The sequence below is a fragment of the Poecilia formosa genome, unplaced genomic scaffold (genome assembly GCF_000485575.1).
Source record: "Poecilia formosa unplaced genomic scaffold, Poecilia_formosa-5.1.2 Scaffold167, whole genome shotgun sequence".
Taxonomy (NCBI): Eukaryota; Metazoa; Chordata; class Actinopteri; order Cyprinodontiformes; family Poeciliidae; genus Poecilia; species Poecilia formosa.
This window is the reverse complement of record NW_006800106.1, coordinates 754,837-776,237: the sequence shown is the minus strand read 5'-3', so window position 1 is coordinate 776,237 and position 21,401 is coordinate 754,837. Positions and strand designations below refer to the sequence as shown.

At 39.3% G+C, this 21,401-nt stretch overlaps 1 protein-coding gene across 1 annotated transcript in view; it reads right to left on the bottom strand.

The window, feature by feature from the left end:
* The window catches only part of npffr1l2 (neuropeptide FF receptor 1 like 2), a 96,624-nt gene that overhangs the window by 74,304 nt on the left and 919 nt on the right, over positions 1-21,401 (bottom strand). The window lies entirely within an intron of this gene.

The window sequence follows — 21,401 nt, the reverse complement described above, 5'->3', positions numbered from 1 at the left end:
AAATCACAAAGAAATTTATTGGTTAAACCAAAATTAACTTTGAATCTACATCTAGCCGGATTACAGACATTTTGAGCCTAACAGTCAATTAAATTTATCTGTAAATTTATTACAGGCAGTTCAAAGTGCTTCACATCATAAACACACCATACAGTTTGTCGAGTGTGAACATCAAAATCATCTTTACTCTTCAAATATTCTGATTGATGCTCCACTAGTGATGAAAGCAGCTGGGACTCCAGCCGTGATTTAAAGGACGTCAGTGTTTCGTGTTGATTTGTGGTTTTCTGGAAGTTTGCTCTGGATTCGTGGAGTAAAACTCCAAAACAGTTGCTTCCTACCATTTTTTCTGATTTGGAGACATACATTTTTGTCCAATCGTCTTTGCATCAATAACACCGGCTCACTCTGATAGGAAGGACAAAATCTGTAAAGATACATTTTTGAGTCAAAGTTCTGACTCAGATTCAGGTCTGAGTCTTTCTAACATGAAGATAATTCGCTCTAAATCGTCCCATCGTAGCTTTGGCTTTATGTTTGAGGTGAACCATCACCCGGTCTGTTCCAGCCCCTAACAGAGTTTTCCCTCCTCCTCTCTGGAGAGTCGTATCCCCACATCCTGATGCTGCCAGTACGACATGCTGTGTTCCAGTAACCTGCCTCGTTTTCCTTCCATGTCTTTATTCCTCTACAGGTTCTGATTCAGCATTTCTTCTGCAGGTCATTTCAGATTAAACCTAATATTCTACATAACACATGGCAAGTCCTTGGCTTGTCCCAATTTTGTTTTTAGAAATAGGTTCAGTTATTCCACTGCTACTGTAACATCCTGATTTAATAGACTGGTTATCTAACCTCACCCGCTTCTGAAAGCTTCTTGTTATTTCCATTACGGCTGTGACAGCTCTGGGCATTGCTTCCTCGCCTCATCCACTTTTCTGTTGTTTTCATCACCGTTGCTGAATCTCAGTCTCGTTAACCAACTTTTCTGCTGTTTCTATGTTGCTTCTTAGCCAAACTATATTGTCCATTGGGTCATTTTTTTGTTGTTAAAATTTCATGCAATTTCTCTGTCAAAGCCATAACTTTCTATCCCAGATGACTTCATAAATTCTCCCAAAATACATTAAAGACCTGTTGTTGTTGTTGTTGTTGTTGTTGTTGTTTGTTTTATGAACAACAACAGGTAGTTTTCTGGAACAAACTTCCAGAAAACTTTTCAATCCATCCCATCTCCAACAAGTCTGACTGAAACGAATGGCTCATTACCAGGCCGCTAGCGAGCTAAATTACACGCTGATGAGGGATTCAATAATTTGATTCAGGCGTCTTGGAGAAGGGATGCAGAAAAGTTGCAGTAGGTGTTTTGAGGCAGCCCTGCTTTTATCGGTCACCTGCCTTTTTACCTGCACACACTGATCATCCACTGTGTTTTCTTTAATCAGTCATTTCAAACAGTTCTCTCCTTTATCTGAAGTCAAAGTCCCTCATTTTACTCAGACTCCCGTCTTTCTTTCTGCATCTACAGCTGTGTTCTCATTGACCACAGAATGGTGCAACTTGACATTTCACAAAGACAAATATCAATTAAAAAAAATCAGCAGTTCCTTTAATAAAACATTTTAGCGCTAGGAGGAGGTAGTTTTTTTTTGGCCATATTGAAATTGGTTAATTTTGCAAAACTGCAATGGAAGCTCTTTTTTTTCCCCGCGTCACACAAGTCACGTGATCAACAACCAGATGTTCCCACATGGTGCAAACCACGAAGAAGACGACGACAGGAAGTAGTTTTAGGATCATGGCGTGGCAGGTTTTTTAGTGATTTATCACATGAGCAAACTTATTCATATTTCATTTGCATTTCTTATTTATTGGAAACTTTATTTTTGACATTAGTGGAATACTGATCAAGTGTTGCGCTCCCTTCTCCTCTACAATTCCTTTGTCGTCAGCTGCAGTCATATTGCGTTGTGTATTTAATTCAGCGTGTATTTAATTCCTGAAACGCCTTAGAGTTAAATAACATCTCAGGTCAGGCCACCATCTCTGAGGAGCCTCTGATATGGAAAACGATGAAGCTGAGCATTCAGCCTGAAACCTTCTCGCTCCCTTTACAGGGAATGTCTCGTTCCAGGCTCGATGTCTCGCGTCTGTTCTGTCACACGATGGGGGGGAAAAAAACAAGTTCACAACAGACGANTCAAAGTGCTTCACATCATAAACACACCATACAGTTTGTCGAGTGTGAACATCAAAATCATCTTTACTCTTCAAATATTCTGATTGATGCTCCACTAGTGATGAAAGCAGCTGGGACTCCAGCCGTGATTTAAAGGACGTCAGTGTTTCGTGTTGATTTGTGGTTTTCTGGAAGTTTGCTCTGGATTCGTGGAGTAAAACTCCAAAACAGTTGCTTCCTACCATTTTTTCTGATTTGGAGACATACATTTTTGTCCAATCGTCTTTGCATCAATAACACCGGCTCACTCTGATAGGAAGGACAAAATCTGTAAAGATACATTTTTGAGTCAAAGTTCTGACTCAGATTCAGGTCTGAGTCTTTCTAACATGAAGATAATTCGCTCTAAATCGTCCCATCGTAGCTTTGGCTTTATGTTTGAGGTGAACCATCACCCGGTCTGTTCCAGCTCCTAACAGAGTTTTCCCTCCTCCTCTCTGGAGAGTCGTATCCCCACATCCTGATGCTACCAGTACGACATGCTGTGTTCCAGTAACCTGCCTCGTTTTCCTTCCATGTCTTTATTCCTCTACAGGTTCTGATTCAGCATTTCTTCTGCAGGTCATTTCAGATTAAACCTAATATTCTACATAACACATGGCAAGTCCTTGGCTTGTCCCAATTTTGTTTTTAGAAATAGGTTCAGTTATTCCACTGCTACTGTAACATCCTGATTTAATAGACTGGTTATCTAACCTCACCCGCTTCTGAAAGCTTCTTGTTATTTCCATTACGGCTGTGACAGCTCTGGGCATTGCTTCCTCGCCTCATCCACTTTTCTGTTGTTTTCATCACCGTTGCTGAATCTCAGTCTCGTTAACCAACTTTTCTGCTGTTTCTATGTTGCTTCTTAGCCAAACTATATTGTCCATTGGGTCATTTTTTTGTTGTTAAAATTTCATGCAATTTCTCTGTCAAAGCCATAACTTTCTATCCCAGATGACTTCATAAATTCTCCCAAAATACATTAAAGACCTGTTGTTGTTGTTGTTGTTGTTGTTGTTGTTTGTTTTATGAACAACAACAGGTAGTTTTCTGGAACAAACTTCCAGAAAACTTTTCAATCCATCCCATCTCCAACAAGTCTGACTAAAACGAATGGCTCATTACCAGGCCGCTAGCGAGCTAAATTACACGCTGATGAGGGAATTCAATCATTTGATTCAGGCGTCTTGGAGAAGGGATGCAGAAAAGTTGCAGTAGGTGTTTTGAGGCAGCCCTGCTTTTATCGGTCACCTGCTTTTCTACCCGCACACACTGATCATCCACTGTGTTTTCTTTAATCAGTCATTTCAAACAGTTCTCTCCTTTATCTGAAGTCAAAGTCCCTCATTTTACTCAGACTCCCGTCTTTCTTTCTGCCTCTACAGCTGTGTTCTCATTGACCACAGAATGGTGCAACTTGACATTTCACAAAGACAAATATCAATTTCAAAAAAATCTGCAGTTTCTTTAATAAAACGTTTTAGCGCTAGGAGGAGGTAGGTTTTTTTTTTTGGCCATATTGAAATTGGTTAATTTTGCAAAACTGCAATGGAAGCTCTTTTTTTTTTTCCGCGTCACACAAGTCACGTGATCAACAACCAGATGTTCCCACATGGTGCAAACCACGAAGAAGACGATGACAGGAAGTAGTTTTAGGATCATGGCGTGGCAGGTTTTTTTATGATTTATCACATGAGCAAACTTATTCATATTTCATTTGCATTTCTTATTTATTAGAAACTTTATTTTTGACATTAGTGGAATACTGATCAAGTGTTGCGCACCCTTCTCCTCTACAATTCCTTTGTCGTCAGCTGCAGTCATATTACGTTGTGTATTTAATTCAGTGCCTTCCTCCTGAAATGCCTTAGAGTTAAATAACATCTCAGGTCAGGCCACCATCTCTGAGGAGCCTCTGATATGGAAAACGATGAAGCTGAGCATTCAGCCTGAAACCTTCTCGCTCCCTTTACAGGGAATGTCTCGTTCCAGGCTCGATGTCTCGCGTCTGTTCTGTCACACGATGGGGGGGAAAAAAACAAGTTCACAACAGACGATGCCGTGGCGGTAAAAAGGGAACACTGACACTTCACCTTTAGGACGGGGAGGAAGGCACCGCACAGGGACAGTCACCTCCTCCTCCACCAGGCAGGAGGAAAGTGAGAAATACCAGCTCTAAATCCCTGCTGGTCCGTTCATTTACTGCCTGACACCAAAGTTCCAGGAGTTGTACAATTGATTCGCTTGTAGCTTGAGGTTTTTTTTTTTGTTTGTTTGTTGTTTTTTTTACTGGTATTGTAATAAATCATTTTAAAAAATATCCACGCTAACCAAAGAAAAGATCAAATCTGTTCTTGTAGTCTTTACCTGTTGTTTTAGGTAAAGATTTTGATTAATTTAAAAATAATGTTTGCTATTAGGTTTTATGTCGTTCTTATGTATTTTTGATGTAGTGTACTTTTTTGCTACACAAACTCAGATTTGATTCACTTTAATGAAGCAGAGCTTGTTGCCATGGCCTGGAGATAGTGGAGAGCCTGGCTGCTCCGACAGTCTGCTGCACAGCATGGCATTCTTTGGAGATATTTCAGTACACAGACGGGGGGGGGGAACGTTTCTTTTTATGTTTTGTGTGAATTCGTACAGCAGTGGAAATTCTGCTGCACTCTTTGGCTAATGGTGAGTGAGCAGGGAGCTCAGGACAGCAGGAGGTTAAGAAACAGCAACAGGAATTGTTTTGATTTTCTTTCAACCCGTCTCTCATCGAACGTGTTGGGGGAATCCTGGTGGCCTTTCACTTAACAATCCAAACACTTCACCTGAAGTGATGCAACAGGTGGGTTGTTTTTGCCACATGTCAAGGCGTGAATGGCTATAACATCGAGCCAAAGGTGCCCTGTTGCTGTGAGGAAGACGGAACCAGAACCTCGTCTGTTTAGTGTGGGTCTCCGATGCTTAACCAACATTGCTTCCTCTATTAAATCTCGAGTCTGTTCTGTTTTAAATGTGCATACTGACATCTCCAACAGAGTGTCCCCTTGTCCTTGTGACGTACGCAGATGAATTGCTGAGTCCAGAGCTAATGAGTTTGGCCTCCCATGTTGGATTGTCCTTTTGAGAAGCTGCTGTTTTTATCTCTAGTTCAGAGATCTGAACAGCATCGGACTGCGTAAGACGCGTTGTGTTTGTCATCGGGGGTGAACTCGTCTCTGTCTGAGAGTATTGCTAGTTTCAAAAGGACATATTTTGCTTTGAAAATATCTTTCAATCTGGATGTCTTGCCAAACGTCCAGGTGGTCTTTATGGTTTCTAAGTTTGTCATTTTCCAAGCTCCCAAATGTTTTGAGGCTGATCGATACAAAGTTTCTTCCTTCCTTCCCTGGAGCTCGGAGAAAATTGACTTTAAAATACTGCTGTTAGTTTATAAGTCTCTAAACGGCCTGATATCAAAATACATAAAAGATCTGATGTTGTTGCGTCAGCCTTTCAGAACCAAACATGGAGAAGCAGCGTTCAGCTTCTAGGCACCATGAATCTGGAACAAACTTCCAGAAAACAGCAAAACAGCCAAAACACTGAAATCTTTTAAATCAAGGCTAGAGACGCAACCTGTGAAGCTCATAAAACTGGGATCAGATTTGCAAATAAGCTTAATTTACAGTGACTTTTGATGTTAAACAACCATTTTCTTGAACACCAGAAGCTTCAACATAACTGTTTTTTTTTCTTTTTTTAGAATTTTTTATATAAACTATATTTGGATTTTAGACCACACTTTGATCACATTAACTAACATCCCTGTCAGCTTGGAGAGTAACTTTACTCTCACGCAACACAATACATGGCTTATTGCTTCTAAAAATGAATGACTAAAATGTTGACTGTTCTAAAAGATGCTTGTAGGCCAAAAGGCAAATGTCATTCAAACATGAGACGGTCTATGGTGATCTGTTGAGATTGCCCAGAATTTGGGTCTGAATTTAGTTTAGGTTTAGCATTAGCATTAGCTTTAACATGGACGATATTGGAATAAATGTCCAATTTCTCCTTGAACGTTGTCAAACAATCCATGAAACAGGATGAACTACATGAAGGCGTTTCTGTTCGGAGGCTCTGAGTAGGCGGCCTGAACTCCCCAGCTGCGGCGAGCGGTGCTTGCTGTAATGGCGTTACACATGGCTACATTACAAGCAGCTTAGTCCCATTTCACGGCCGAGTCAGATGAATCCCTGTCAACTGCTGCATTACAAGAGTAATGTGTCACGTCTGTGTGTGCGAGGTCGGACTTTTCTTCGCCTGCAGCAAGTACGAACCGAGCAGGAAGCCATCCTCCACAGAGTAAAATGTTATGCTTCATTTTAGTCATCTATTCATTTCAGCAGTAGTTTAAAATATATGAAAATTTATGTAAAGTAAACAGCAGTGTAGGCCACATATTAAATCTGACTTTTTTCCCCCCACAGTACTTTGTATTTTATGTCAGTTTTGCAATAACATAAAACATTGTTAACATAAAAACTCTTCAACAAACAAACACATTGAAGCACTTAGGCCACAGTGGATTTTCTGAAACCTTTTCTAATCAACTTGCATCATTTTCTAAACTTGTGTCAAGCACAGGCCAAGACTATCTAAACACTGGCATATTCAGGACGAGCAAAACACCAACTAATGAACCTAACTCAAAGAAATTGATTTTAATTCAAAAATAAACACCAACACTACTCAGGTTAAGTGCACTCTACATAATAGAGATCTGATAATATTAACATTGTGTGCCTGCATTATTCTAGTGATTTAAAGATGAGTTCATCCTTCTCTCACCAACACTTTGTGTTTTCTGTATTGCATTTCGACCTGAACATGCAGTGCACCCAAATACGCCAAGAAAAGTCCAGACTGCATCTTACATCAGAGCTCTTATTGTGAAGGGAAAGCAACAAAAAGATTCTCTGGTACAACGGCGGCAACAAGTTGAGCAAACAAACCAGACCCTTCTGACGGATCAACCATCCAAATGAATCTTTGCTCGCTGCATTTATGCTCTTTGGTTGTTGAAATATCCCCTCTGTACTTGCACTGCCTTCTGCTGCCGTCTAACACAATTAAATTTTAATTGTCTCCACTGATTATGATTTTAAATGTTAATGTCATTAAAAGTTTAATACTAATTAGATGTTAGTACAGGGCTGCACAGTAACAAAGTTAGTAGCAGGACCAAAAGGTCCTGAGTCAAAATCTCAACCTGGGTGATTAACAGGCTTCTGCATGCAATCATTTGAATCAGCTGTTCTGGAATAGAGGCACATCTAAAACATGCAGAGCAGGGGGGCCTGAGGACTGGACTTGAGAAGCCCTGGGTCAACTGAATATGTTGAGCATTTTCAGCAGGTGTGGCTCACTTTCACACTGCAGTGTGTCGAACAACCCAAACCCTTTAGCCCCCACACCTCCAGACAAGGCACTGAGGCCACGTCCACCCAGAGACGATTCCAGGTGTATCCTCCTTGCAGCAGCAAGAGATAAAGAATCCCCTTCGAGAAGTTCTGCTGTCGCCGCTTCATCGGATGGATCTTTCAAGATGAAATTTGTACAAACCATTTCAAACTTTCTTATGTGTGCTGGACGTGTTGTAGCTTCAGTTTGGTAGGCGGCAGCAGGTCATCTGCTTTTTTTCATGCCACTGATGTCTCCAAGTTAAAGAGGAATGCGTTTGGTGTTTCCATTTCCTTGATCTTGGAAAAGCGAGCTCCAACAAAAGTTCCTTTAGCACTTTACTGAAGAAATTAAATTAACTCTGATCTTTTAAGATACAAGAAGTCGAGCTGATTGTTCTGAGAAAACCTCTTCAGATGTGTTTTTTTTTCTGATCCAATGTCTAAACTACACTCCAAATGTAATTAGTGGACCTGTAATAACTCATGACGACGGATTATTGATTTCAGGTTGCCCTACTTTCCAGTGCTGAGAGATGGAAACTTATTTTTCTTTGATCTCCTGAGATCCTCAAAACATTTTAAAATGTTAACAAAGAAGTAAAAAGTATTAAGACATTATTTCTTCTCGACGCATCAATTAGGTCCATCTTTGCCAAAAATGAGGCACAAAAATGAAAGACTGAAAATGTATGCAGGACGTCTAGTTTTACTTCCTGTGCTTTAAATAAACGTCCTCATTCTGGACCAAAGTTTTATGAATGTGCATTAATGAATTTCTGCCCTTTCTTTTCAGTCCGGCTGCACAATATTAGGAAAACCTACGATGTGCGATAACAGTTCTTAATATTGTGATGATGATGATGATGATGATGATGATGATGATGATGATGTATGTCTGGCAAGATATGAACAAGTCAGTATGCAGCATTAATGTCTTTCTGCTTTGGGTTCATAATAAGATAAAATAAAATCACATGTCATTTCCTTTCCAACATGACAGTTTTATTATTAACAAAAAGCAACAGGGAAAAGTACTGTATTAGAAGTCCAACAAAAACTGCATGTAATAAAGTTTCCTTATGGCATTAAAGCACTATAAAACATTTCTGCTCTAAATACAGGAATACACTCTTTTTTTTAAATTAATGACAAAAGAGTCGGGAAATAAGCTAAAGAACTTTAAATAAATGTCAGCATAACATAAATCCACCTGCAAATTCTCTCATTGCAGTTATCAGACATTTTCTCCCGTCACCCAGTGGTAACGATACCAAGCTGCTATAATAACAGAGTAGGAACATTACTAGGTCAAACTAGGAGAAAGGTAAAAATTGTGGGGAAACAACTGTCTGCCTTTCTGAGCAACAATTAACAACAACGTAGCAGATCTCAAGAAATCCTTTTTCATGGACTTACGGCGAGCCATGTTACTGGCATAATGTATTGTGCAGCATGTTTATTTGCAAGGTTTTAAACATGTGGGTTGACATGTTGCTGTATTTCCTGAGTGATTCTCGCCCAGCCGTGGGAAGGTCATCAGGTCATTTGGTGGAACCTCCACTTTACCAAAGACGATCCTCACTGTTTAAAGCAGTGGACAGCAAATTAAACTGGACTCCTCCAGCTTATGACAGCTGGACAAAAGACAAGGCAGGAAGTGAAAGTTTGTCTTGAAGGAATTGCCCAGTGATTTATTTGCCTTCTTCATGGTGGCACTGGGTGAATCATTGGTCTGGGTCTCCAGGTCAGATGAGTATCCTTCCTAAAACAGAGGAAATGATACAGAAACCTTATCACAGCTAATGTAGCTGGCTTTAATCCGGGATCCATGAAGAACGCCACTTCCACAAGTTTTTATGTTGCTGGATTTTTGATATTTAGTGTTTGGGTAGTCGAGGATTTTCTTCTTAACTGACCTTAAGTCAGCACTGACGTCTTCATCAGAGGAAGGACTGGTTTCAACACCTGGTTTACAGACTGTAGGACGTCAGGATCCCTCCGGGTGGGAATCAGACGGCTTGACTTCCTGCCTGCTCAGAGGAATAAGGTCAGGACTCTCTGAATCATCTTTTGCTTGGAGCTCCACCTGGTTGGGCATTCTGTGATGAGCGACTGCTCTGAGAGGTTGTGCTCCCGCTGTGCCGATTTTTTTCAGTGCCTTTTTTTTGTTTTGTAAAACCCAGTGGCTCAGGCAATGCGGTCATCATCTCTGACTGAGTTTTCTGGAGTCAGAGGAAGAGACGAGGCAGACGTTCATCTTTAAGACCCGTCTATCAAAAGCAATATGAATTCTAATTAAAGCAACAAACAACAAATCCTGTGAAATTCAATTAATTACAAGGCAGCATGCCGTCCAATAAATTTTTCATCATACAGTATCAGTTTGGTAAATTCATCCCCATCTACAGTCTCTCCACTCGATTCTCTTGCATCAGTCTTACTACAATGACAAAAAGGTAATCTAACAATGACAAAATGAGTGTAATTCTTATGAATTTTATCATAAAAATCTTCATTTAAGTTGACCTAATCAAAATAATTTGATTGTGTAGAACATCGTTATAGTGCTAAGCAGACCGATGTTTTCCAGCAGTCATTCATACACTTACAGATTGCGAGGCGAAAAATGTCAATAAATCCTTAAAACTAAATATTACTGGACATCTTTTCAGTCCTTCCAGGATTATGAGATACTTTTTGTGATTTTTTTCCCAATAAAAATCAAAGTGTTTGTGGTACTTTGGAAATATTGGCGCTTATCAAATGTGACTTTTTATTACTAGCTGAATAAATCGTGGAGTATAATGTGACATCAGTTAAAGCTGAGGCAGCTGGTTAGCAGAATGTTTTTGACAATTTTTGAGAAAAAATCTGCACTAAACTCCCAGTTTTTAGTTCAATTTGTTGATGTTTTGTGGATTTCCACAATAATCCTTAAGAAACTGGAGGGACTGATTGATATAATTTGGCTGTAAACAGATAAAAACTGCATTGATTTGATTGATAACATAATATTTAAGCACATTAATGTTTAGTCTGGAATCTAGAGGGCCAGATAAAAAGCTGTGGCAGGCTTAATTCGGCCCACGGGCCTCGAGTTTGACACCTGCACTCTACACTAATAATGTAAAGAATTCATTTGTTTTAAAAACTCTTTTTATCCTTCTTAGTACTATGTACTAAGAAGGATAGTACCTTCTTAGTACCATGTTTTGTTTTCCAAACAAAACATGGTACTCATGTTGAAAAAAAAAAACACTGTTTTTTTTTCGACAGGAGATCCTCACTAACCACTCTCTGTGTTTCCTTCACAGACTGAATAAACCTGTCAAATTTACAAAAACAAATTTTCCATAGCCATCATCCAAAAAAAAAAAAAAAAGACAATTTGATGTGACAGAATACACATTTCCCTCTTGGGGAAAATCAAAATCAGATTCATACACACTGTCACCATGGGAACCAGCCTGCCCCCTTGACCGTTCCTTCGTTCTGCCACTCAGTTTAACCTGCTCAGTGTTGACAGACACACACTTTTCTTTAGACTCTTCCTGATTCACCTCTGTGTAGCTACAGAAGCCTTTGTGGCTGAACTGCATCCGGCCCAAATAAAGAGCATGAGAGTCCCAGGTCAAGTCTGCAGCTGACTCATGCAGGTCGCAGTCTTAAACCTTTCTCTTTTTTTTCCCTCTTAAACACATTCACTCCGGCTCTATTTCTGGAGAGCCCGCTCTAAACACACGACGCCCCGATCAAAGTAACATTATTGATATTTTACAATTCTTTTAAAAGGTGTTTTTGTTTGTTGAAACTGCCAGCAAAAAGAAAGGGGATTTCAAAATAACTTGGAAAATCTGTGCTTACGTTGCTTTTTACAGGAAATACTAAAGGGGCAGTATTATGTGTTTTCCAGACACAAAGTGTCATTTTATACCACAGTCAAATGTCTTACCTTCATTTGTTATAAAGTTGCTATAGATACTAAATATGACTTAAAAGAAGTATGTCTTTGATGTTTAATGCCTTGAAACTGGGCCTCTGTGTCTGTCTATTTTTGTTTGTTTGTTTGTTTGTTTATTTTTTATTTTCGTTATGGGGAAACACTGTTGTTCTGTCTTAAAACTTTTTGCCCAGAAAAGCTACAGGTGGCTCTTATGTACTCCTGGTGTATAATAGGACTGTGAAAATGATTAAAATAATTTAAAAAATAAAACTATTTTACATCATCTAGGAAAATCGACAGAATTCCATGTTCTTTTTCCATAACTTTACCCAACATGTTGATTTGGAAGCATCTCGTTTCTGCGTTTCTGCATTATTATATGTTTTAATGTTTCCTTCCGGATGCTCAGATGACATAATTGGACATAATTGAATGCTGTGCTGCCGCCGCTCTTTTAAAAACGTGACTGGCCTTTATGTTCTCTACCTTATAAACAGCAGCTTGTGCTCCGGAGTTATGGCTAAAAACCGACATGACAAAACCACTCATTTAGAAAAAAAAAAAACAAAAAAAAGCAGGTTTTTACCAGTCTGAAGGCATTTTGAGACTGAAATAATGTTCAGTTATTTCAGCCTGGCTTTAAAGACCATCACTGCCTGGAATCAGCAGCGTTTCTTTGTGACATCCTGCCTGCCACAAACTCTGTTTTTCTGATGTTTATATATTTGACTTTAGCTTCCGACACGGCTGAAAATAAAATCCCGTTATCTCAGCTGGATGATTGTCTTGGCATGAAAGCCTTTGTCCTGACCTGGCCCAAGGTGGGAAGTCTTGGTGCTGCAGGTTTGATGTTTTCTTTCCTCCATGGTGCTCAGTTCTTGGCTCTGCATTTGCTTTTCTTGGCTGCCTCTATAGTGAGCAAACACAGCATCTCTTTTCATTCTGATGCACATGATTGCCAGGTGTAAATACTCGGAAGCAGATCCGGTAAAAATGAAGGACACTTGAGGTGTCGTTGGGAGGTTAGAGAGTGTTTGGTATCAGTTCTTTGGAAATTAAAATAAAAAAGAAGATCAGAATCCGTTTGTTTCACTCGTGCCTCTTTTATTAAACCTGAAGATCTTGGTCAAAATGTAAAATAATAAGGCAAACAGGTTAGGGATGCAAGTTATCGATTTATGAATTCATCTAAAGTTGACCGATTTAATCAATTGACAATTAATTGATGAACAAACATTACCTTAAACACCTGAGTTTTTCCGATGTATCAAGAGGGTCGACTGTCTTTTCGTAACACGACAGGCTAAATTTTTCACAAGATGCTAAATTTTAAACAATAAGCTCATCGTTACATTTTAATAATATTTTTGTGTATTAAATACCTACTGAATAAGCAGAAAATTGTGGCTTTTCTGCATCATTAAACTGTGGCATATACATTAAATTAAGGCTGGAAAATAAATCCGTAATATATATCATAATAGACACGTGGTCAATATCAATACATAACACATCTGATCCAATATTCACTGAACTCCCATCCAGAACAGCACAGCATTCTGGGAGATGTAGGCAGAGCTTCATAACTGCTCAACCTCTCATGGTGAGCTAAGCAAGGATGGTGGCATCAACTAACTCACTCACTCACTGTGTGGTTACCTAGCAACAATGCGTAACTTGTGCAGCAGCAGTTTCAGGTTTTGCCATCATGCCTCAACAAAATAAACGGAGGAGTGAAAACTGAATCAAATGGGAACCGTCTCACCAGCAGCTTGGCAGCATTTCAGGTATTTAAAACAACCCCCTCCCCTAATAATTATAGATATCGACTGACATGAACCTTTCGAGTGCATAAAGTGCGTTTTGCATCCCACAATGCAATCTGTTTGGACAGTTTCCTGCCATTATTGCTTCTCTTCCATCTGGCCACACATAAGGATGACCAGCAGCTCCCTCTTCTGGATGGAAGGGACACTGCAACACTGGAAGAAAGTCTAAGCAGACGTTATGAATCGAATGGGACTGATATTAATCTAATAAACTACCGATCAAAAATAAGTTTATTGTCTACATCCCTAAATGGGTACATGGAGTTCATAAAAGGTTTATGAAGGCGTGCAATGTGGCTGAGTAAGGCTTTAGCTCAGAGCGGTGATAAGTCTTTGGTTGGAGCTGTCAACAGAGTGAATTGTCTGGGACAAGCAGAAAGTCTAAAAATGCACTGTTCTTTTTTATTTCTTTGTTTTGTCAGTCAGAAGCACTTCTCAGCATGTATGCTTCCACATCCAACATGTCATGTGAAGACGGACAAAGAGCTGGGTAAGTTTAAAAAAAAGAAGAAAAACACACATCTGTTGGGATTTTCTACAGTTGTTGTCTTTTGTTTACATAGAAATCATTGGTATGGATGTCAAATGATATGATATGATTAGTAATAATTAGTTGCACCAGTTTTAACTTCCTGCCTTTTCTTACAGCTGTACACACAGGATCAAAGCTGTATGTATGTTTAAGCTAAAATATCCTCGCGATCGTATGAATCATTTAATAAGTGGTGTGAAAGGTTTGAGAGAGTGGTTCAACTTGGGAATCCCAAATCCTATTATTTTCTTGTCAGTAATCGTGACAGGCTGTTCGTTTCTGTTTGCCAGAATAAAAGTGATTTGTTTGAAGTCGTATTTGAAAGCTCAGAAAAACAGGAGAGTCCAAAGAGTTTGGGGAGGATTTAGGGAGAAAAATAAATGTAAATGTAAATGCTCTCTACATAGTCCCTTAAAATGTATAATACATCATTGTGACTAATTTTCTCAGTTGATCGGGACATTATGATGCTCTTTTTTTCTCTTTAACAATTGATATGTTGTTCCCACAGCCTTCTCTGTCTCCACACAGGATCAGCAGCGTTTCAGAGAACTGCCACAATGTTCTGACAACACCTGACCGAAACAGATCCATTTTTATCAATTATTGATTACAATTTACTCCCAAGGCCATTTGTGTCTCACGTGAGACACAAATGGCCTTTAAAGATCTTCTGTGTCTTGTTTCTGTTGATGATCTTAGCGCAGTGAGGCAACAATATGGCTCCTTTAAAATTTGACTTAGTGACTGTTTGGGTTTTTTTCTTGAGGTTTCAATTAATCATGTTCAGAATGGTTATAACCATTCGAGAAACATCGTTAAGATGAAAACTTCTGAAGAAGACACAAAGAGCAACTTCTTTCTTCACAAAATGTGAACAGAAATGGAGTGATGTCAGATGTTAGCGGCTGTAAGATTTCTCCTCTGTCTCCTCTCTAGACCACGAGCCGTTTCCAGCTATAGACTGTTTACCCAGAATGCGCTGTGCTGTCGTCTGCTTCCTGTTTTGGAGCGGCCTCTGATCCACAGATCAATCGAACCAGGACCAAGTTTTCTTTTGGGTTTTTTTTGTTTTTAGTTGATCAGGGTTCACTGTTCTGGTCCTCATCAGAGTTTGATTACACATTCACACCCCCTAAACGAAACAAACTTTCGAGACAAACGAACTGGAGTCGGGTTGAAACAAACTGAGCAGGGTTGGTGTGAATGCATGCGCACAGACTGATTTTTGTGAGGAATTTAAAAAAAGGTCAGTGAAGCCTCCCCACCTCTACAACAGCAGAAAATTAAACATGGACTTCAGCACAGGTTAGCACTATCTGTTTGAATATTAGCATTTTTGCTGATAGCCACATCACAGCTCTGTCCCCTGGAGTACAAACAGACGTTTGGTTGATATGTAATGTCCACCGGCAGACTGCTCTTCCAGTAACATGTAATATGTGCTTCACATTTTGAATGAGCGAATGAACTAATGTCAATGCACATTGAAACCGTTCAATGGAATAAAATGAGAGAACCAGTCGGTAAAAATAAAAACTATCAGACACATAATGGTTCTGATCAAAGGTATTAGGATTTTTTTTTTTTACCTTTTCTGTTTTTTTTTTCTGTTTTAAAACTCTCAGAGTAAAGCTGATCAAAGTCAACCTAAATCTAATAAATCATAAGGAAGATTTTAAGAAAAGTGGAATTTGTCAGAATGTTGTCAATATCATAGAGAGAATATTTTTTTATGCTGGAAGACCTCGGTTGACCTGCTCAAACATTTATTCATGCATTGAAATAACTGAAACAGTTTCTTATTATTGATTTCAATTATAATTCAATTTGGTTTATTTATTTAGAGCAAATTCACAACAAATATTGCCACCTTCCTAAAATATTATGTCATTTTTTGCCAAAAGTGATTTGTTTGTTTTGTTTTTGCTTTTTGTTTTTTTGGGGGGAAGTGGGGTTTGTTGTTGTTTTTTACCTAAATCATTTTTGGCAAAAAAAAAAAAAAAAGGCTCAGGCCATTATTTTAGGAAAGTGGTGAGAAGTTGAGTCTCAGTAAGGAATAAAGTGATATTCATGAATATCAATTATCATGAAATGATAATTTCCATTTCTGTTTTAGTAGCAAAACAAAAACCTGAATCTAATTCCAACCGCTGTGTTTTATTTAGACACAATCAAGGAAGAGCTGCTGCCATCTGGCAAACCTGGAACGTGAAAAGTAAGAAGGTGGCAAAGCAAATCGACCTGAAAGAAGCTTTGGGGCGATGCAGCCGAGCAGACTTCGGGCGAAGGCCCGGGTGAGACGAGAACCTATAGAAAGCGGAGAAGGAGGAAAAGTCAAAGCAAAGGTTGTGTCTGCTGTTGGTTCTCGTCACAGACTGCCTGTCTGGGCGTAACCGAGTCACCGACGTGTCAGACTTGTCATTTTGTAAACAAAGAGTGCAAGATAAGACTCGCTGCCCCTGGAAATGTCAACGCCGCACCTGGCTCACATCCTGGGAACATCAGGAAAATATTTCTAAACACGTTCCAGTTTTGGGATGCCAGCCAGGAAAACAGGGGGTTGGAGGTGCTGGGGGGGATTGAGGGGTTGAGGGGAGAGACTTTGTTACAGTGATCAAAGACAAAAGGAATGGCAGACACCCACCGCAGTCGCAGCATGCACACTGCAGGTAACAGTGAACATGGCAGGAACGCTCCGAAATGGCAAAGTAGATAATACTTTGGCATTATCCAGAGAAATTCAGTGAGGTTGGACCCCTCAGATTGAGGGGTGGGAGAGGGGGCTTCAGAACGATTAGGAAAGCTAAACGGCTGCTGCTGTGAGCTCAGCTTGATGCAGGATTCCTGAATGGGTCGTCACATTCTGCGACTCTTTGCTTTCTCTCCAAAGGGAGCGTTGTACTTATTAAGCCGAGGCATCACAGGTATTCAGATTTCTGGCAGTGCAGCTATAAAACCTTTCTTACAGACTTCATTAGAGCGCCGGAACAGCTGGATATCCCTTAAACATGGCCACAGGTTTATGTTTTTTTTTTTTCTTTTTTAAGACTGATGTTGGCATCTCAAGGGAAAAACAAACATGGAAAAGCATCATAGCATCCAGCAAATGGTGGAAATACCTAAAAGTTTCAACTGGCAGCATTTCTCTTTTGGTTGAATCGTGTTAGTACACATATTTTTGTCCAATATTCAAACTTTTTATTCTTAGATTTCAAGGAAAGTATGTATAATACTTTATTTCCCTCATAATGTAGTCAGATAAAGGACTGACTCTGTCCATGGTGCTGAAATCTGACCTTAAGTCAGGAGGGAGCCAAACAGCTCCTTGTTTTTGTTAAACGAGTTATTGAGCGAAGAACAATTTAGATGAGAAGCGCTTTTAAAAATGTGCAGGAAAACTTTTTTTCCTGTGTTTCCTGTGTAATCTTTTTTTTTCAGATGAAAGGGGAGAAAAGTTCTGGTTGTGTAGAGAAACTAGACAGAGATTGAGATTTATAAATGAGCGAAACAGAGGAGACTAAACCTAAACATATAATGGTCTGAATGTTTTATTTATTTATTTATTTATTTATTTATTTTGGACAAGCTTTAGTCTCTCTGGTCATTAAAATTCAGACTATAGCTTACTGTAAGTAACTAAAAAAAAAAAAAGAAACAGTTGTTAAATGATGTTTCCATTTCTTCGGATCAAAATGTTTCCAAACCAAGCTGACACTATATAAAAAAATAATTGCCTGCTAAAACTACTATCTGGTTGCGCCTGTCTTGGCAGTGACAACAACCATGAAGTGTTGGACGAATTTAGTCCCACAGTTTGTGGTAGGATTGCTTGAATTCAGCCATTTTTCAGGTATATGGCAGCAAAGCAAGCATAGACTATCAAACTACCACCAACATGCCTAAAGGGGCAGCATTATATGTTCAAATAACACAATCAAATAAAAATGTTTCCTTCAGCTGTTATAAAAATGTTACTTAATGACTTATAAGAAATGTGACTTCATAACTGAACGCCTTGAAATTGGGTCTGTGTCTCTTAAAACCTCCGGCTCTTTCTGAAACTCCGACTTCAGGAAGTCGTCACAACATGCCTGCTCTATTAACCCCTTAAACACATTTTCACCATTGTTGTACAGAAGTAGCTCCTGTAATACTGGCAGATGCAAAGCTTGGAAAACGCAGCTCTGAGGTGGAACTGCGTCCTGAAGGCGGGGCTAGGTCCATCGAGGTGTTTTTCACAGCTGAAAGGTTGCCGTGGGAGACTATAGGATTTCTCAAACATGCATGAAAGACTCAGGGTAACAAAGGGTAACAATCCAGGTGTGCTTTTTAAAGAGGGAATAACATTATAACATGATGTAAAGCTCAAAAATGTTAATGTTACTTAGTACTCTTTATTTAAATGTTAAGAACATTTTCCCCATTCTTAAAAAAAACAAATCTCTAGCCTCTCTTTCAAATGTTAATGCCTGAAATTTTATTAACAAGAGACATACAAAAGGTATTTTTTCCAAATAGATGTTTTGCTATTGGGAATTCTATTTCTAAATTGATCTTTTGTGTGTTTTTATTTCCGAAACCTTAAAAGTCCATGTTGATATTGAAGAAGCCAACAGTTCTTACCGAAGAAAGATAATCGCTAATATCTTAATCAGACCTATCATTGCATTTAGCATCTTGTCATTTGATCCAAATTTTTGAAGAGATGAATATTGAAAGGTAGCGACTGGTTTCTGTGCTGTTTGTAATAAAAGAGTACCTAAAATTGTAGCCAGTGCCAACAGAAAAGAAAACAGACAACAAAACAACTGAATACTTGTTAGGACAAACTGCGGTGCATTTGATAGCTTCTCTGCAAAACTGATGCAACACAGCAGGTACATTTCGGTTAGGCAGGGAATTATGGGATGGTGAAAACCACTTCACTTTTCTCCACTCTACTGTTTCCTCCATAATAAACACACAACATCAGAGCGAGTCATTCACTGTTGTTCATGAGGAAACAATGAACTGACATGAAAGAGCCAGGCGAGACAACCTCGTTAAATGCTTGAATCTTATAACCAATGATCAGGAAGAAAAGTGCGATGCAGACACTTCTCGCCTCCTCCCTGCATCTGCATGTGAGCCGCACAGACGCAGGCAATTCAAACTTCCTCGTGATCTTGCGATGTTTAATGTTAATGTTAATGTTTAATGTTCCACTTCAATTATCAGCAGTTCATCGCATGCAGCCCACGTTCATTAGACAGAAATCATTTAAGATGCAACGCTCATCTAAGGAAACAGTGGGATCAGCTACAGCTGCTTAAAAATATTTAGTGATTCAGAAGCTCTAAGTGTTTTTCACGGTGTCCTGCATCCTGTCACAAAGCAGACAAGCTTAAAATCCATTCTTTTTCCGATGAAGTCACCCCTGATATTAACGCTACAGGCAATACCGATAGCCTGTCCTCCAAATGCCAGAGCGGGCTCAGCGGACAGAAACCAACATTAGAAGAAGGCAGCTTGTGTCAATTCAAAGCGTCTTCCTTTTCCTTAGACTGTCTCAGTAACATGTGGTGAGGTTAATGAATCGTGAAGCTTTCACTTCTCTGGAGTCGGATCTACAAATATATGAAATCCAAAGTAGCAGCCCATGTTTTTGACCTAAATGAAGACATAGTTTGTTATTTTAATCAAGTCAGTACTCAGGGTTTCCCCAGGTGTATTATAAGCCTGGCGGGTCACCAGAGAGGACACAGTTAGGAGGGGAGGGGCAGAGGAGGCGGGGCTTGCTGGGTCGGGAGAGGAACCTGTGATAACTGCTTGCAATTCTAGTTTTTTCTAGACTGGTTGATGTTTTTAAGTTAATGTTTATAAATCAACTTTAAAAACATTATTTTAAAGTTTTTATTTAAACTTTAAAGTCATGATCTTACCTGTATTTGTCTATGCGCCGACACAAACACCTCTGTCACTTTGTTGTAAAATTGTCCTTCTTTGCCTTCATTTTTAAAAACTCGGCAGCTTTAAAGGAGTTGATCGCCATAAGGAAAGTCAAACCTGGATCTTTATTATATTTTGTTGTACTTTTGTAATTGTTTTCTGCTTTTTTAATGCATAGAACATAATGCAGAACAGAATGCATAGAATATGGGGCTCAGTGGTGCCCCCTATCAGTGCTGTGTGGTACTTTGTGCCTCAACCTGCCAGTTTTGACTGATCAGAATGACAAATTACATCACCTAATTTCATCAATTATATAGACAGACTAGAACGTCAGCATATGTAGCGCGTGTGTACTCAATCGTGTCAAGTATCATCTGCCTAATTCATTCACTGCATGTGAAACAGCGCCACCAGAGGCGAGGTACAGCACTGCACTGCCTCGCCCTGGACTTCTTTGACGTATTTGAAAAAGTAATGCAAAAATTTTAACCATAAAAAAGTTGAAATCATACAGAAAACAATATAGAACAGTCAAGGGGAGAATTTTTTTTTCTTATCATTTTCAGAATTTCTTTTTCACCACAGTTGCACGCCACTGGTGTCTGTGTGTGTTGTTGCTCACCCAAAGAAGTCACCAAAGTTGTATTCAAATAAGAGTCAGTTTAACTTTACTGTTAACTTAAGTCAAGTTAAGACTCAGGTTTGCCCAACCTTAGTCAAGAGCAAGTCAATGGAGTCAGCCTCTCTAACAAAGGACAACGCAAAAATAACTAACCAATCATAAAGTAGCAACCAGAAGTTTTGTACTGCTTCACATAAACACATTCAGACTAATAAATATTGGACATGGCTGACTACCAACACACTCGCATAAATCTGCATGCACTGAGAGCTGCTGTTGGACCTGTCAGGATTTTACACTCATGTCAGAGTCGAAGTAAGCATGAAAACAATTATCGACCCGCGTTTCTGACCAGGGATTGTTTCAGAAACAGGAATCACTCTGTGGACACAAATTTACCGAGGTATTCAATATTCACTTAACTTTGGGAGCCGAAGGCGAAGCTTTATCAGCTTACCTAAGAAATCCTCAACGGCCCTTTTCAGGCAATTTATGACAAACAGTTCTCTTTCTCCTCAAACAAGAAACTCTGAACAAGTCAAGCAGTCCAGATATATAAGAAGAAACCTCTTTAAACGGAAACATCACTGCGCAAAGCCTGTAAATATAACCAGAGGTGCTGATCCCTGCCTTTCTCACAGAAAGGTGCAGATCCAATTTAAAATATGACCAAGTAAACAACATTTGTGCTGTGCTTGATTCTTTTCAAAATAAGATCATTAAAAATATTGAAAATACTCAGGTGAACCGAAACTACTCAAACACACAGATACACACACACACACACACATACACAGGCACGCACACGTGTCATGAGTGGCAGTGCCACTCATGACACACGCAATCACACACCGACAGGCAGCTGAATGCTGCTTAGTG